Source organism: Carassius carassius, chromosome 41 (genome assembly GCF_963082965.1).
Source record: "Carassius carassius chromosome 41, fCarCar2.1, whole genome shotgun sequence".
In the NCBI taxonomy this organism is placed as follows: Eukaryota; Metazoa; Chordata; class Actinopteri; order Cypriniformes; family Cyprinidae; genus Carassius; species Carassius carassius.
This window is the reverse complement of record NC_081795.1, coordinates 25,140,180-25,155,353: the sequence shown is the minus strand read 5'-3', so window position 1 is coordinate 25,155,353 and position 15,174 is coordinate 25,140,180. Positions and strand designations below refer to the sequence as shown.

Genomic DNA, 15,174 nt, shown 5'->3' with positions numbered 1-15,174 from the left:
TTTAGATGGTTTCTAGCATACATGACAATAAACTGTCAAAGACATACAATATAATATATACAGTACATTTGGCTGAAAGCATACTAACTTTAATAGGTTATTCAATATTACATGGCTGAAACACTGTGAAATGCTTATGGAGCATTTTACAAATTGTCAAGGCAACAGTACGTATGTGCTGTAAACAGAAATGAATTTGAGTTAATGATTTGAATTAAATTAGCATAGTTACTGAAATAATTAAACAAAATAGATAATCATTTCCATGAGAGAATTTTAGGAAAACAATGCACGTTTCTTAGTTTATTCACAATATGCTAATTACATGCACAAATATATTCTAACAGCTATTTTTGTGAAATAAGGGATTAACTATGAAACGTTCAGGGGACAAAAACAGTTTTGGAAGTTATGGAAATATATTACACATTATAAAATGTCATGTTGTTTATCCATCAGAGCCTTAAGGTCACAGCATTAAGGTCTAAATTGACATCAAATATTTATCACAAAGTCAAGGAGTTATTAAACAGATGCACTTCATAATATTGAATATTCACTATAGCATACTTTATATCTTAAAAAATATAGTTTATATGAGGATACTTGTAGATAATATAATATTAAATAAATAAAAGGCCACTTAAGTGACTTAAAGAGTCTAATTTCATGATTGTTTCTTAACACACATAAGTACACTTTTAAAAAAGTTTTAAAAGTTTTATTTTAAAGTATGTTATGTTTTAATTATCTTCTTTGTACACTCAAACTTATTTTGTTGTGTTGACTAAGAAACTAAGTACATGCATTATTTGATATTACAAGGTAATATATTTTAATTGTACTCATTTTAAACTTCATCATTACAAATGTATAATTAAAGGGGGTAATTCAACCAAAATAAATTTTAATTTTGGGGTGAACTATCCCTTTTAAAATGTGTTTAAATGCACAATATACAAGTTTCAAAAGAAATCAAATGTTGGAGTGAGTGGCTCAAATAGTAGCCTATAACACAAACATGAACTGTTGATTCATGGGAATGTGGCCTTGTACTTCTTCCCCAAACTATCTCCCCAGTATGCCCATACTCTGCACTGTCCCATATAAATATCTAAGGTTAAAATGATTCCATTTAATATATATGTAAACTTTAGTACATTTTCATTTAATTGCAAATAACAGGCAAAACTGCTAAGTGCCTTACATCACATTTATTTCACACTTAATTTATTATTATTATTAATTCTGTAATAAGCACTCTTTTTTTAAAGCCAAAGAATACTTCTTTCCACAAGAGTACATAGCCTATTAAATGCATTACAAAGCCCCAAAAATTACAGAAGCCACTTCTCATGTACCATACTTGATTGTAGTTTTAATCAAAATATACTTTTAACAATAACATTTGACATGTATTCATTTGATGGATTTCATCCAAAGGCATTTTTAAAAAAATAACAAAATTATAATAATGTAATTCTTCAGCAAAGTTTTGTAAAGTTATTAAACCTTTTCGGTTTTCTCCTTCCATGTGTGCAGTTTCCTAATGAATAACTCAATTATTAGGTCTAGTGACTTCAGCTGAATTGCTGGTGTCCCCGTGTAATCTGTAAAAGTGCTTCACAGAGTTCTCTTTGTTCAAACTCAACTGTTCCTGGGGAAACTCGACTCTGTTCACAACAGTGATTCCTCTGAAACTGAGGTCACATGACCGATACTGGAGAAGGTAAGAGAAGAGGGATTGCTAGATAGCTAGAGTCACTGGAAGAAAGATCTGTGCTTTTTCAAAACACAGAAACTGATCAAACTTGTAACATCACTAGTCATTCGTTCCATATATATTCCACCCCACTACACCCAAACCAACACATACGAAATTAGTTTTTCCTCATAGCCTAAACAGTATCTTAAAAAACAGTGTTCCAGAGCATTGCTTGAAATGAGGCTGTCATGTGATCGCAGGGCTGCCAACTTTTGAGTTCATCTTAGAGTGAGATTTGGGGGGCGGGGCTTTGCTATGGGGGAGGGGCTTATGGAGGGGCGTGGTTTGGTGTGGAAAAAATACAAACACAAAATCCTTGCATTAGCAGAAGTGTATTAAGTAGATATTGATTGTCAAAGTATTTGGTATATGTACAGAATTTCTTGGGGGATTTACATTTAATTTTCACAAACATTTTACAGAAATAAGATTAACATCCATAATGACACCACCACCAGTCAAATATCTGGACATGATTGATTAGTTGTGATTGATATAAATAAATTATTTTTGATATGAGATGTTGTTGACTTGACATTCTGTTCTTAGAAAACAATAATTAACATTAACTACTAGGCATGCCCAGATATTTGTCATCTGGAAATGCTTTTGTACTGTTTTGTTATGATAAAGTTATGTAAAATAACTGCTCAGTGCTGCAAAACAAACAACTCTGCTAATGCTAACTTAATCCTATATAAACTATATAACAGCATAGGCCTATTAGTTACTAGCCTTAACTGGACGGAGACACGGAGCACCCTGTAACTCACTGACCTGCCTGCTTTTAGAGCCCTGCGCGGGACTGTTTTCTTAAACCTGCACTCCCGCAGAATGTATGACCAGGCCCGCCCGCTCCCGCAATGTTTGGGTCCACTCCGGCCCGCTCCCGCGGACTTTAAATGTACACAAACCGGTAGGCTACTCAGACTAAATATTCGTTCAAGTTAACATCCAGGGGTGCGTTTCCCGTACAACGACGTAACTCACTGATTAACCACCATAGTACGATTCATCGTTATGGAAACAAACTAACTACTCACGACTGTTTCCCGAAACCATAGTACCTGTGTCGCAGATCCATCGTTCAAACTACGCTGGTTTGAGCTGTCGTTCTTCTTCTTCTTAGATTTAATGGCAGACAGGAGACATGAGCACATACCGCCACCTTCAGTAATTTGGTTTTATTTTATCTTTTCTTCGAATCGAATTACGCTTTTGAAATGATGTTACGTAGAAGTCGAGTAATAACGAATCATTCATTTGTTCTGCAACACATTATATACACACACGGAGTTAAAAATGTGCTCTTTTCTTATCACAATGTCAATAATTTCACAATTTCATATACATACTATTTCTTAGGCTATTTAGCTAATACTGATAGGCTACTTAACCACAATGTAAAAAAGATTTTTATTTTTTTTTTAACTGTGGTGTACTGTTGTGGACACCTGATGCTTATTTTCCTAAATTTTTCCTATTTAAGTCTCCTTGCCATTCTGCCATGTGTTAATGAAAATTACCCGAAAACCTCAATTTTCAAAGCATGAAATTGCAGTTATTTTGGAGGAGGGGAAAAATAATAAAGTCCAGTTATTTTCAAAGCTGCAAAACAGCATTACAAATGCTGACAAAAATAAAATCCGTGCAGAAATCACTCAAAAAATAAATTATGCTGGGTATGGATACGAACAAAGCCCAGAAGTCAGGAATAAGTGGAGGGACTTCGCAATTGTGACAAAACTGAGGGCTACGGCACGTAAGAGGGAAGCAAATAAGACTGATGGGTTATCAATACAGTTCCTCCTCTCCCTACAGAGGAAGATAAAGTTTTGGCCATCCTGGGGCCTGTTGCAATGGAAGGATCCTTGGAGGTATACATGTGTATCAACCAGGCCTTTGCCTTCAAAGTTCAGGCCTCCAACATCAGGGCCCCTCCTGCCTGGTCCTCTAACATCAGGCTTCATATCTTCAGAGGGCAATAAGAAGAAACATTGCTTTAAATTCAGTTGTTAACTACACTGCATTATTATGCTGTTGGAAATTTCTGGAGGTGGTGGGTGATGGCCTGATGGATGGGTGATGGAAGCACACATGACTCTTTTGTGTGGGCCACTTCTGCAGTTTGCAGGTGGCTGAAGAGGGTGCATGGCTTTGGTGATAGTTGGCTGCTGGGAGACAGAGGATATCTTCTTCACCCATACCTCCTGTCACCTGTGCAGCATCCAGCCACCATTGCAGTTTAAACCATTTATTTAATCTGACATAACATCTGTTAAATATTTGGTTTATTTGCTGATATGCATTAAATGAACACTTAAAAACGCACACAAAAAATAATTTTGCAAACAGTGTCTACAGTATACTGTGTGTCTGTTTGTCTCTCTCTCTCTCTCTCTCTCTCTCTCTCTCTCTCTATATATATATATATATATATGTACGTACATACACAAACACATTTGTAGAGAGTATTCTCTTTTATAATTCTGTAAAAACAACAAAATCTCTCACATAGTTATACATTTTTGTTACTTTATTTTGGTACATTCATTTACTATAAAATTACTTTGATTTGAGTGTTAACATTTAAAGGGTCATGAAACCCCAGACTACTTATTCTAAGATTTTAGCAGAGGTGTTTGTGTTGCACATCATAGAAGACAATGTTAGCATCCGCTAATTTTAACTGTTGGAGAAAATTGGTTAATTTTAAGCTTTTTTGCTCCATTTTCATCTTCCGGATTTAGAATCTACATTGTGTTGACGTCACGATTTTTGACGTGGCAATGGAGACAGGGGCAGCTGCAGCCTGGAGCAATGGGCGCGCCGAAAGGTAGGGGTGTGCCAAAAGGTAGGGGCGTGGCAAAAGGTTTCTCATTGGTGAAAGGAGTTTTACTGTGCTGGCCAATCAGCAGTAAATATGCATTCACATAATTTCCTTAGACAAGGTGGCGGCGATAAGACGTGAGGTAATTATTCATCGTTCATACGTTTATCTATACTTTATATACCACAAATATGTATATTAAGATAAGTTTGTTACAATACGATCATAATTTTTCCTTTGCGTTATATCTTGCAGCTTTAGTAATTAGTTTATTGTTGTTGACAGACATATGTACAGTGAGACAAAACGATGGCCGCATCGACGGCGAATCCTTCAGAGATGATAGTTTATATCTGCGTCCATTTTGTACAATAAAGTAGGCCTACAGAATACATCCTGTAAGTATAATAATTATTTCCACCTCTATTGTAACTGTACTATGATCAATTCACAATCTGAAGACGAATAGACAAAAAAAAACTCTAATTTAGAGTTTGTTTCTACCTTTCTGCCAGGTGTCCAACTAATGCAGAGTATATTCAAGCTGCCAACACACTGATGTGAAGAACCCTTTCCAGAGAAATATAGAAAAAAATGACTGTGTAAGTTACATTGTTTTTAAACCATTGATTTAATTCAATTCAATTCAATTCAAGTTTATTTGTATAGCGCTTTTTACAATGCAAATCGTTACAAAGCAACTTTACAGAAAATTATGTTTCTACAATATTTAGTAGTAGCTAGTAGTTTGTGCACGTTTGACAGGATTTTAGAAAAATAAAAATAATAATACAAGACGTAGTCAGCTAGATGATGAACTATCAATATTATTAATTAATAGTAATTATATGATGCAGTCACACATGTAGCAATATTTGTTAGTTCTGTTTGTTGATTCAAGGTTAGCGTCATCTGGGGTCCTCTGAGGGTCAGCATCATCTCTTCTCAGGTGTTCTGGATCCAGACTGGAGCTTGTGTAAATCCTAGTTACCACGGGATGTTAATCCCGTGGCAAAACATAGAAACAAAATAGAGACATCATTAGCATAGCTGCTGAAACTGAAGTAAAATTAGTTTAACCCAAGCTAAAGAATAAAAATGCAGATGCAACTACACTCACAATTTAAGAGATACATTATTCGAATGCTTGGCGAAAGAGATGCGTTTTTAATCTAGATTTAAACAGAGAGAGTGTGTCTGAACCCCGAACATTATCAGGAAGGCTATTCCAGAGTTTGGGAGCCAAATGTGAAAAAGCTCTACCTCCTTTAGTGGACTTTGCTATCCTAGGAACTACCAAAAGTCCAGCGTTTTGTGACCTTAGGGTGCGTGATGGGTTGTAGCGTGGTAGAAGGCTAGTTAAGTACGCAGGAGCTAAACCATTTAGGGCCTTATAGGTAAGTAATGATAATTTGTAACTGATACGGAACTTAATAGGTAGCCAGTGCAGAGACTGTAAAATTGGGGTAATATGATCATATTTTCTTGACCTGGTAAGGACTCTAGCTGCTGCATTTTGGACTACCTGTAGCTTGTTTATTGACGAAGCAGGACAACCACCTAGAAGTGCATTACAATAGTCCAGTCTAGAGGTCATGAATGCATGAACTAGCTTTTCTGCATCAGAAACAGATAACATGTTTCGTAGCTTGGCAATGTTTCTAAGATGGAAGAATGCAGTTTTTGTAACATTGGAAATATGATTTTCAAAAGACAAATTGCTGTCCAATATAACACCCAGATTTCTGACTGTAGAGGAAGTAACAGTACATCCGTCTAGGTGCAGATTGTAATCTACAAGATTCTGTGTGGTGTTTTTTGGTTAAATAATTAATATCTCTGTCTTATCCAAATTTAATTGGAGAAAATTATTTGTCATCCAATCTTTTACATTTTTAACACACTCTGTTAGCTTAGATAATTGGGAAGTTTCATCTGGTCTCGTTGAGATATATAGCTGAGTATCATCAGCATAACAGTGGAAGCTAATTCCGTATTTTCTAATAATATTACCAAGGGGCAACATGTATATTGAAAATAGAAGGGGACCTAGGACGGATCCTTGTGGCACTCCATATTTTACTGATGATAAATGAGATGACACCCCATTTAAGTAAACAAAATGGTAGCGATCGGACAGGTAGGATCTAAACCATCTTAGAGCCTGCCCTTGAATACCTGTATATGTCAGGGTTTGGCAAGGGAGGACCCAGATGCAGAATTAACAGGGGAAACAGTTTATTAACAAGTGTGGAACACAGATGATGCACTAAGACAGTCCACAATAGGGCAGGGCTCACGACAGGAGAACAGGCGGATCAGAAGGAGATGGCTCCAGACTCTGTGGCAAAAGGAGACCTTGTAGCAACTCAAGTAGGAAGGGCCTGACCCGGTTGAAGGAACCCCTTGTAGCGCCCCAATATCTGTCAGGTCAGAAGAACCAGTGACCAGGGAGGATTCAGGAAGCAGGGCAGGAACCAACACAGACACAAAGACAAAACAGGGGAGACAAGAATTTGACAGATAAAAGTAAACTTGCAAACCAATGCCTAGGGAGAAAAGAAAACTAAAAAGGAAAAACAAAAAGTAATACTAGAAATAACTGGAATTAACTGAAAACAAAAGGATAACAATTGGAAAAAGCTAGGAATAATTAACTAGAACTACAAACCAAAATAAAGAAAACAGCAACCTTGCTGAAAACTAGAAAGAAAAAGAAAAAGGTGGGAAAAACCCCAAAAGGTTAAAGAACAAAAACACTAAACTACAAAGGCTAGAACTAGACTACACATGGAAACAAATGAAAACTAAAAAATAAGAGGGAACCAAATAAGATGCAAAATACTGATTAAAGAGTTCTAACAAGACTAAATATCCAAGCTAGAGACTGTACACAAGGCACACACAAAAACGAACCAGCAAGGACCAGAGGGAAATGAGCACAATATAAAGGGAGCAGATCACACAAGGATCAGGTGAACAATTAGACAAACAAAGGACTAAACAAGGGGGCGTGGTGATTAGAAACAAGGAGGCAGGACAAGGGGAGCACACGGCCAACATAAACAAAGACACAACCATGTGCTCAGGCACAAAATGAACAGAGACACATTAAACAAAGATAGGACAGACAAGACTGTCAGGGCAGGATCCTGACAGTATAGTTTTGTAATCGATCTAGGAGTATGTCATGATCTATGGTGTCGAACGCAGCACTAAGATCAAGTAAGACTAGAAATGAGATGCAGCCTTGATCTGATGCAAGAAGCAGGTCATTTGTAATTTTAACAAGTGCAGTTTCTGTGCTATGGTGGGGCCTGAAACCTGACTGAAATTCTTCATACAGATCATTTTTATGCAGGAAGGTGCTCAATTGAGCAGACACAACTTTTTCTAATATTTTAGACATAAATGGAAGATTTGAAATAGGCCTATAATTTACCAGTACACTAGGATCTAGTTTTGGTTTCTTAATAAGAGGCTTGATAACCGCCAGCTTGAATGGTTTTGGGACGTGACCTAAAGATAACGACGAGTTAATGATATTGAGAAGCGGTTCTTCGGCTACAGGTAACAGCTCTTTTAGTAATTTAGTGGGTACAGGATCTAATAAACATGTTGTTGGTTTAGATACAGTGATAAGTTTATTTAGCTCTTCCTGTCCTATATTTGTAAAGCACTGCAGTTTATCTTTGGGTGCGATGGATGAAACTGAAGTGTTAGACGCTGTAGAATCTGCATTCGCTATTGTATTTCTAATGTTATCTATTTTATCAGTGAAGAAATTCATAAAGTCATTACTATTTAACGTTGGTGGAATATTGGAATCAGGTGGCGTCTGGTAATTTGTTAATTTAGCCACTGTGCTAAATAAAAACCTTGGATTGTTTTGGTTATTTTCAATGAGTTTGTGGATATGCTCTGCCCTAGCAGTTTTTAGAGCCTGTCTATAGCTGGACATACTGTTTTTCCATGCAATTTTAAAAACTTCCAAGTTAGTTTTTCTCCATTTGCGTTCAAGACTACGAGTTACTTTCTTGAGAGAGTGAGTATTACTGTTATACCATGGCACAGTACGTTTTTCTCTAACCTTTTTCAATTTGATGGGGGCAACAGCTTCTAATGTATTAGAGAAAATAGTGCCCATGTTGTCAGTCATTTCGTCTAATTCATGTGTATTTTTGGGTACAAATAGCAGTTGAGATAGATCAGGCAGGTTATTTGCGAATCTGTCTTTGGTGGCTGGAACAATAGTTCTGCCCAGACGGTAACGCTGAGACATATAGTTAATATCAGTTATACGCAGCATGCACGACACAAGGAAATGGTCTGTAATATCATCACTTTGGGGTACAATATCTATAGCAGTAAGATCGATTCCATGCGATATAATTAGATCTAGTGTATGATTAAAACGATGAGTGGGCCCGGTGACATTTTGCTTGACTCCAAAAGAGTTTATTAGGTCAGTAAACGCAAGTCCTAATGTATCATTTGCATTATCAACGTGAATATTAAAATCTCCCATGATTAGCGCCTTATCAACTGTAACTAGAAGGTCTGAGAGGAAATCTGCAAATTCTTTTAGGAATTCTGTATACGGCCCTGGTGGTCTATACACAGTAGCAGGAGCAAGAGATACATTAGATTTCTTTTGCATGTCTGACAGTGTAACATTTAGCAGAAGTATTTCAAAAGAGTTAAACCTGTATCCTGTTATCTGGGTAACATTGAGAATATCACTATATATTGTTGCGACCCCTCCGCCATGACCAGTCTGACGGGGCTCATGCTTATAACAGTAGTTTGGTGGAGTAGACTCATTTAGACCAAAATAATCATTCGGTTTTAGCCAGGTTTCAGTCAAGCAGAGTACATCAAAACTATTTTCTGTGATCATTTCATTTACAATAACTGCTTTGGGTGTGAGTGATCTAATATTTATGAGCCCAAACTTTAAAAATTGTTTTTGTTCATTTACTTTACATTTTTCTGGTTTAATTACGATAAGATTTTTTCTAGATCCTACATTATATTTTGACCTCACTATTCGGGGAACAGACACAGTCTTAATAGTTTTTACAGCGCACATACTTTTATCATTTAAGCGGGTGGAACAAAACTCATCATAATAGTTATTAGAGAATTGTCTTACTAGTCACATGGAGCGAAGTGTCCTGGAGATGTTGTCAGAGAGCAGCTCCGCTCCGATTCTGCTGGGTTGTAATCCATCAGCGCGAAACAGCCTAGGACGCTCCCAGAAAAGATTCCAGTTATTTATCTCTATCAGCATAATCACACACAATATTGTAGTATCAAGATGTCGTAATCTTTATTTGCTGGAAAATGACAATCAGTCAAGGTTGTATTTTGAGCACATCTGACACATCCCTAAACCTGAAATGTAAAGCAGAACGTGCTCCACTTTCAGGTTATTGTAGAATATATAAGCACACTGCCATATGCATAATTTATTTTTGCACTGTTAATCAATTTTACATTTTCACTTAGTGCAGGTTAATGTAAGGAAGATACTGTACTACAGATATTTAAATCCTTTTTGTATGTACTCCACTTCTTCACTGCCTGACCATCATCTTAATGTTTATGCAGTTCAATGTTTTTATTATTTTTTATATCTAAAGCACCTTGTTCAGTAAGTATTTAGATGTTTTTCATATCTGTCATGGTCTAAGCATGATCTGTTTCTGTTGTTCTGATGAAGGAAGCTTGTGTTGGGAAGGATTCGATGTCTGTTGAGGCACATGTGAATGTGCAACAAACTGAGTATCAGAAAACACATCCAGACACATGGACTGTCAAAGACCACACGACAGGAACATTCTCCTGGAGACGCTGAGAAAGCACGGAAGGAATTTCTGTGGAGGATGTACTCAAAAAATACACCTACTTAAGGACACCTGCTGGAGTGAGTATATAAAAAAAAAACTCATCAACTGTAAAATATCGTTTCAAACTTTTCAGGTAATATTTTATTCTTCTGTACCTTTTTAGCCCATCTGTTAAAAACAGATATCAGTCTGAAAAAAAAAACAGACTGATATCTAAAAACAGTCTATACAAGAACATGAAATGCATTGTATTGTGAACCTTATACATTAGCTTCTGATTGTTTCTGCAGTTCTGCAGTGTAGGTAGCTACACTGTCTGAGCCAAAGAGAATGGAACAGAATCTGATGAATCTGAAGAGTTTTCTTTTTTTTCTTGTTATTATTATTATTATTATTATTATTGTTGTTTTTATTATTCTTTTTATTTATTTATTTTATGAAAGGGGGACCCGGCTACACCTTTCCTACCATACACCTGATGGATACTGACTGTAAAATGGCAATCATAGGAGGAGGGCTCAGTGTGGTGAACGAAGATGGAATAGATGTGTGCCAGTGCACCAGCCTTGATGAAGCCTTCATATGTGTATTTTGCTTTCAACATTGCATATCCACCACACCTGAGAAAGACACTGTCTTTCCTTCAGAGGCACATAGTCAACATTAGAAGATGGAGACAAGCACTGTCAGTAACTTTACTCTGAATGATTAGCCTCTTGTATTAGATCCTCATGCCTTGACTGTACCATCGCCCAAAGTGCACTCGAAGGACATTCACTCTTTGGAAGTTAATCCAACATGTTGGAGTGGTACATGCACATGAACCAAATAGCTTGCTCTATTCTTTTTCTATTCTATCTGTTTTCTTTTTATTTATTATATTATTTAAAAGCCCTTGCTACGTCTACTGTGTTAAGCTAACTGTCTGAGACTTGTTATAGCTCTTATATATCATTGCTCTTTTTGTTGTTTTTGATTGCTTCCACTTTGTCCTCATTTGTAAGTCGATTTGAATAAAAGTGTCTGCTAAATGAATAAATGTAAATGTAAATATTAGTATAACCTCTGGTATAGATGAGTGTCAACTTTTTTCTGATTCCATTCTTTTAGAAACCATGCACAGGAACACTGTAAAACCCGACAAGTAAACTTAACTCAAACGGTTTGAGTAAACAGATATCCTTAAGTTATGTTAACTCAAACCATTTGAGGAAACCGATTGCCTTAAACCGTTTAAGTTGAAAAAACTCACAGTTATGAGTACTCTGAACTTAATTCAGTTGAGTTCACTGAAAGAAGATATACATTGCAATTAAGTAATTAAGTGATTAATTGAGTGATAATTGAGTTTAGTGATGAACACCTGCTGTTAACAAACAGAATTACTGAAGAAAAGAGAGAAAGGAAATACAGCTGACTTCAGAAACAGCCTCACTCAAACCTGACAAGTTATGTTAACTCAAACCGTTTGAGGAAACCGATTGCCTTAAACCATTTAAGTTAAAAAAACTAACAGTTATGAGTACTCTGAACTTAATTCAGTTGAGTTCACTTAAAGAAGATGTACATTGCAATTAAGATTAACTAAGTGCTGATTGTTAATTAGTGATGAACAGCTGCTGTTAACAAACAGAATCACTGAAGAAAAGAGAAACACAAGAACTACTACAACTGACTTCAGACACAGCCTTAGATGAAATCAACTGAAATAAAATACATGAAATCTCTCAAGATCTGATTAAACAACCCCACAAACAGCATCACCGGCTCCACTTATTAATAACCAGACTGACTTTATTTCTGTCAGATGTCTACAGAAGATCTTATTGAGAATGAACTAAGGTTTAGATGTTGATTTATTGTTTCATTTGAAGTAACCATGTTAGAGATCACTGTTTGCTTTAGTTGGGCTCTTGACCCTTGACTTCTGTCTTTGTGTTTTCTCTGGCTGTTATAACCGTGTGTTTCTAAAACACATTTGTTGTAACTCAAAAGCCCAGAAGAAATGCTATCAGGTGTTAACCTGTACCTAGGTGTAGGTTGTTATACTTTATATTGGTGATGATAATTATTCATTATTATTCACAATTATTGAGCCGTATGGAGTCTAATCTTTTGATGAAGTAGGTGTAGTGTAATTTGTAGAAGTGGTTCTTGTAAAGAATGACACTAAGAGCCAGTGGTTCTGTGATAATCAGTTAATATAAAAATGACTTTCTAAACATTTTGTACACATACATTTTTCTTCTATGCCAGTAGTTGGTCAAACACAGACATTAATAATCAGAATATGAACCTCTACAATGGTGACGAAAAAAAACATGCTTTTTTTTTTATGGTAACCATTGTTGAGGTTCATATGCTGATTATTGATGTCTTTGTGTGACTAATAGACACCACAGAAGTCCAAACTGTTTGGAAAGTCTTTATATTATCTGATTATCACAGAACCACTGTCTCTTAGCATCCATTTACTATAATCAATCAAATTACATAACACCTATTTCATTGGAGATTAGACTCAGTACAGTTCAATAATTGATGATTATCATCACCAATATAAAGTATAACAACCTACACCTAGGTACAGGTTAGCACCTGATAGCATTTCTTCTGGGCTTTTGAGTTACAACAAATGTGTTTTTAGAAACACACGGTTATAACAGCCAGAGAAAACACAAAGACAGAAGTAAAGGGTTAAGAGCCCAACTAAAGCAAACAGTGATCTCTAACATGGTTACTTCAAATGAAACAATAAATCAACATCTAAACCTTAGTTCATTCTCAATAAGATCTTCTGTAGACGTCTGACAGAAATAAAGTCAGTCTGGTTATTAATAAGTGGAGTTGGTGATGCTGTTTGTGGGGTTGTTTAATCAGATCTTGAGAGATTTCATGTATTTTATTTCAGTTGATTTCATCTAAGGCTGTGTCTGAAGTCAGTTGTAGTAGTTCTTGTGTTTCTCTTTTCTTCAGTGATTCTGTTTGTTAACAGCAGCTGTTCATCACTAATTCTCAATCAGCACTTAGTTAATCACTTAATTACTTGAATGCAAAGTTTCAAAACTTACATGGTTTAAATCAAGGCAATCTGTTTACTCAAATGGTTTGAGTTAAGTTAACTTGTCGGGTTTTACAGTGAAGCATACTTTTGGTACTCAGTGAAGAGTCAGCAGTAGGCCTACAGTTGTATTCAGTTACGTGCGGTGAAATCTTGTCATGGGTAGGCTGTGACCTATCAATGTGTGGAATATATGTTCATATATTCATTCAGTTAATTTAGCAACCCAAGTTCATATCAGGCATCATCAGATCGCTGCCCTGCATTCAGCAAAGTCAGTCATGTGAGGCTAATGCACAATCAAATATAATAATCAAATTAATGGACACATCTATCTTATGACTTATACAACAAACAAATGTTTTGTGCGGGACACAGAGAAGGAGGCGGCGCGGCAGCCTAGTCACTCCATCAAAATGCGCAAACGCGCACAGACAGCCACGGCGCACACACACACACACACACTTTTGGTCTGGTGACGGCGCACCAGGCTACAGTCAGAAAACATTGCGTCAGCAGTACAGCTTTAAAGTACAAAAACAGCTTATTCGCTCCTACAAACTGCTAGGCGCACACACCGACACGCAAGTATACTCAGACCGTTCTCTAGATGCTAGTATTCGGGAAGCGCGCGGATTGAGTGAGAGCGAGTAGATCACGTGACATGAAGCAAGCTCGGTCTCTGCCTCAATGTTGATAATTCAAGACAGCATGAGAACTGACTGGGCATGCGCAAATCTACATAAACTACGTTCTATGGACCAAAGAGGCACCGCTCACCTCTGCCTCAATGGCCATGGCTTTTGAATTTCCTGCATGAAACAACGGTTTTTAGGAGCAAACAATGAGCAAAATGAGTATATTATGTGTATTCCTGAAAATTTTTGTTACAAAAAATAATATTTGGAATAAAATTAATGCAATTAATAATGTGGTGAATTAATAAAGCTCTTGGAATTAATAAATGTAATGTCAACATTTCCTTTGGTGAGGCACTGCCTACCCTGCCTACCCTGACCGCACGTCCCTGGTTGTATTATAATATAATGGAGAAGGGTCTGGCTGCAGACTTGCACTCTCAGACACGTGCGCTTCTTTTTTTATTGGATATTTTATTCTACTTATTGGTTACTTCTTGTTTGAATCTCTCAACATTTGTTTTTCTCTTGTGTAGGTATGGTTGACTGGAAGTCTGTCAGTCCAGATGTGAGGAGGACACACAGAGTGGAGCTGGAGCTCAGCAGATGTGTGATGGCTGTAGATACTGTGGTCTTGGAAAGAAGGGATCTTCACAGCTTTCTATTGAGACAAAGAGTTTGCTGGATTCTGTTCTATGGACTGATACTACAGAATTAATTAATGAATGAGTGGTTTATCTATCTATCTATCTATCTATCTATCTATCTATCTATCTATCTATCTATCTATCTATCTATCTATCTATCTATCCAGGGGCGGACTGGCCATCTGGAGCACCGGGACTTTTCCCGGTGGGCCGCTAGCCAATGTGGGCCGGCCCACCCCGGTACACAAATATATATATATATATATATAATTTTTTTTTTTTTTAATTGACGGAAATCATAATATTACATCTCTTTTCTACGCAAATGGATGAGTGAGTCGATCGCGCAGCCAACAAGCGCGTTTTCGTCTAATTTAGAGA

At 36.6% G+C, this 15,174-nt stretch overlaps 1 long non-coding RNA gene across 1 annotated transcript; it reads left to right on the top strand.

Annotated features, from left to right (window-relative positions):
• The first annotated feature begins 10,000 nt into the window (after positions 1-10,000).
• On the top strand, positions 10,001-14,943 carry LOC132123093 (uncharacterized). Its single transcript, XR_009426460.1, has 3 exons — positions 10,001-10,524; positions 10,891-10,973; positions 14,683-14,943. It is a non-coding gene; the product is annotated as an uncharacterized LOC132123093 (long non-coding RNA).
• The last annotated feature ends 231 nt before the right edge of the window (positions 14,944-15,174 follow it).